At 45.2% G+C, this 3,867-nt stretch overlaps 1 long non-coding RNA gene across 1 annotated transcript; it reads left to right on the top strand.

The window, feature by feature from the left end:
- Nucleotides 1-525: 525 nt before the first annotated feature.
- On the top strand, nt 526-3,264 carry LOC132658400 (uncharacterized). The gene is made up of 2 exons (XR_009598007.1): nt 526-650; nt 2,759-3,264. It is a non-coding gene; the product is annotated as an uncharacterized LOC132658400 (long non-coding RNA).
- The last annotated feature ends 603 nt before the right edge of the window (nt 3,265-3,867 follow it).

Below are 3,867 nucleotides of genomic sequence, written 5' to 3'. Positions count from 1 at the left end.
CGATCACCCCAAACTCCAGGTCTTGAGCAGCCAAGTTTTCAAGGCTTGGAATCTGGATGGTGATTCAGTACCTGATGTGAAAAGGCAGGGGTTACCATTACCTGGGGAAATGTAAGAGCGCTTCTCTTTATGTTCCGATAACTAATCTCCAGATTGTCAAAGGGATAAAGACAGTTTGGATCAAGGATAGTGTTCAGGGAAATCATTAAAAATAAGGTACACTTTTGTATATTATCCATTTGACTAACCTCCAAGCTATTACATGAGTTTCTGACAAAAATGTGTCTTAACAAATTCAAACTCAAAGCCATAGAATTTGAAAGAAATTCAGCTGCACTGACTTTGTAAACAAGTGCCTCAGAAATACCAGTGCTGCACGTTTGGTGTGGCTTGGTAGTTAGGACATTAATTAATGACCAAATAGAGAAATGTCTGTGTGCCCAGCAGATGGTAAACAAGCCCAGGAGAACATTACCATCTGAATTGCAAAGAAGCCTGGCAGCTTCCTCTCCCCACCCCCTGCCCAGATCTGCCAGCTTGCCCTGAAGAGTGCTGGCTGTCACACGGGCAGTCTCGGGACGGGCTTGGGGGGCTGTCCTCTCAGGATCAAGGCCCCCTGTCTTTCTATGGGAGCGTGAGCAGAAAGGCAGGTGAGTGACAAACTCAGGGTGCAGAGCTACCAGTTTCCTCTCTCTCTCTCTCTTTTTTTTCCTCCAATTTTTAATTTTAGAGCTGTAAGGAGACCACTCTGGCAAAGGCTGACCTCTGAGAAGCAGGCTCTCTTTTCTCTCTTCCTGAGCTCAGGAGTGTTGCTGATACAGGGGCAGGAGACCACAGATATGACAGGGGAAGTAAGCGCCAAGGACGCACCATGAGGCATCTCTGGCTTGTGAGTATCTAGCCCTCTGGAGCATCCCTTCAATTTTCAAGGTCAGCAGCAACCCTCCCCCCGCCACCCCCGCCCCCCGCAAGGAGGGGGGCCAAGGTCTGGCACCAAGTAGCAGCTTCTGGTCCTGGTAGCTGACCATCTGGGTGACGGGCAGTGCTCAGGAGACAGGGCTCCATGTTTCTAACCAAAGCACCACAGGGACAGCTGAACAGCGGTTGGTATTAGCAGAATTTATTGGTCCTAAGAAGCCTGTGGAATAAGCCGCTTCTGGCTTTGTTGTCAGCCAGGTACCTTGGATGGAAGCAAATATCCCTCAATCAAACATTTAAGGGCAAATGGTGAAGGAAAAACTTTCTTTTATTCTCAAATGGAGAATAAATTTGGCAGTCTGGTGTGCAAACGGCCATCCTGCTTTCTCTTCAGTGATTCATTTTACCAAATTAGAAGCGATGCAGAATAGGCACTGGGTTACCACCTGCTTAGATATTGGAATCCTGGTCTGTTTATAAAAAGTTCAAGGTAGAGAGCAGAAAAACATTAATTGGATGATGTGAAAATTAAAGCCAGACTTGCCTTAGGTGTTTGGAATTCAGCATGCTTTGTTCTCAACTATGTTTGTACTTATTTCTCTTCTTTGTTTCATCTGTCCTTTTGAAATATAGATTTATAGTATGGATGTACTTCTGCAGTTTATTTCCAAATATTTACTTTCCTTGATTTTTTTAACTAAAACAATCATGGAGTTTAGAAATAAACAATCTTATGTCTCATCAGTGGGCACAAACAATTCATTAATAATTAAAGTCACCCATCAGGCAGTATGTGTGGCCAGGAGCAAGAGGAACATGCATATATTAATCCCCACAGCAGAATCTAGATGTTAGAAAGTTCTAGAAATGACTAGAAAAGGGCAAGAGACTGAGCCACTTGGCAAGTGTCTTCACTGCAGGATATGGTTGCCACCCAGTAGAACCAACTATTCATTTGTTTATGGGAAATGTTTTTGTTTGTTCATTTGGACTGAAGATGTTGTTAGTGAAAAGTTTGCCTCAAAATGACATTTTCTATGACATCAGTGTTTATTGGTTTTGTAAACTCTCTGCTACTTAGGGAAGACTTCTACCCTCATTGTCAAATTCAACCTCACAGCAGCCATGCAAGTCTCATTCTTATCATCTATAAGCCTGCTTCCCTTGGTTGAGAAACTAAGACTTAAGATTCAAAAACAAAGCAGAAAATCCCAGTTGGCGCCCCTCCGCCTGGAACAATGTCTGCACTGATATCGACAATGAATGTAGACGTTGGCACAGTGCGGGGTCAGCTGAGCAGCCCTGCACGGAGGTCTGTCCTGCTGTTTTTCACTGGCCAGTTTACCAGCCTGGAGAAAGCCTTGTACAAGCATCCCCCCTCCGCCAAAAAAAGCTGAATCCATTGAGCGCAGGTTCATTTATCATCTGAGAACCCAGCACCCCCATCAGGTCCTGGGAAAGAGTCAGGAAACGTGGGAACTGGTGGTCAATGGTCAGTTGTCAGAGCTGCATTTTTATCCTGAGACTCAGAACATCTCTTTTAGTCCTGGCTGCTCAAAAATGTCAGATTATGGATTACCTTTAGGTTGATTTGTTGATATACTTTCCCTCAGCACCTTTCTATGAAAGTTCCTATGAAATAATAATAAATATAAGTAGTGTTCATTGAGCACCTACAATATATCACATCTTATTTCACCTGTGTTGTCTCCTTTGAGTCTCCAAAAGCCCCATGAGCTCGGGTCTTGGCTCCACAGCATGTGATTTTTTTCTGTTTGTTTAGAAAGTATCAATTCCTAAAGGGTTTTTTTTTTTTTTTCCTGATTATATTTTTGCCTAGGTCCTTCTAGTCAAGGCAATGGTTTTTCCAGTGGTCATGTATGGATGTGAGAGTTGGACTGTGAAGAAAGCTGAGCACCAAATAATTGATGCTTTTGAACTGTGGTGTTAGAGAAGACTCTTGAGAGTCCCTTGGACTGCAAGGAGATCCAACCAATCCATTCTGAAGATCAGCCAGCCCTGGGATTTCTTTGGAGGGAATGATGCTGAAGCTGAAACTCCAGTACTTTGGCCACCTCATGTGAAGAGTTGACTCGTTGGAAAAGACTCTGATGCTGGGAGGGATTGGGGGCAGGAGGAGAAGGGGACGACCGAGGATGAGATGGCTGGATGGCATCACTGACTCGATGGATGTGAGTTTGAGTGAACTCCGGGAGATGGTGATGTACAGGGAGGCCTGGCGTGCTGTGATTCATGGGGTTGCAAAGAGTCAGACACGACTGAGTGACTGAACTGAACTGAGGGCCAAAAAATGTTTTAATAAACATTAAACATGATGTAAGCTAACTTATAACTCCAGAAAATATAAGACAAGGCTACTCCTTAGAAAATAATTTCCAGATGATTCTGTGGACAACACAGCATAGAGGACAGCTGATAGGTGATTCCAGGAACAAGTGTTTCCTAGGACAAGCCAAAATATGGACAAGCTATAAAAGACACAGCCCAGGTGCCCACCATGCCATTCTGGTAACACACGCTTTGCAAGAGAGAGAGTCCAAGGACAGAGGGTGCTCAGGGAGCTCACCAAAGTCCCCATTTCTTGTCTTCCTGGGCCGCTGTTAGCTCCACTTTCCAATCCTGGTCACTTCTAGGAGGCCGCATGTGTCCTGGTGGCAGTGGGATGGGTGTGGGGATGGTGGGTCATGGCACAGCCTCTGCCTGGCTCCTTGCCCTCCCTGCCCATCCGCCAGGTCCACAGGATGCAGGTTCTGGATCCCCAAGCCCATGTGGACCAGCCTTCACCCTGCTAGCTCTCAACAGCTATGACCAAAATGGGAAATCTTTACTATTTGAACCTGCTGAGACTTGGTGTTTTCAGTCATAGCAGTTGGGCTAACGCTGATGACATTTGTGCAAGATTTGACTGCTCAGCCAGAAGAAAGAGGA

Source organism: Ovis aries, chromosome 22 (assembly GCF_016772045.2).
Source record: "Ovis aries strain OAR_USU_Benz2616 breed Rambouillet chromosome 22, ARS-UI_Ramb_v3.0, whole genome shotgun sequence".
Lineage (NCBI taxonomy): Eukaryota > Metazoa > Chordata > Mammalia > Artiodactyla > Bovidae > Ovis > Ovis aries.
Note: the sequence above shows the minus strand (reverse complement) of the source record. Positions and strands in the feature narration are given on the sequence as shown.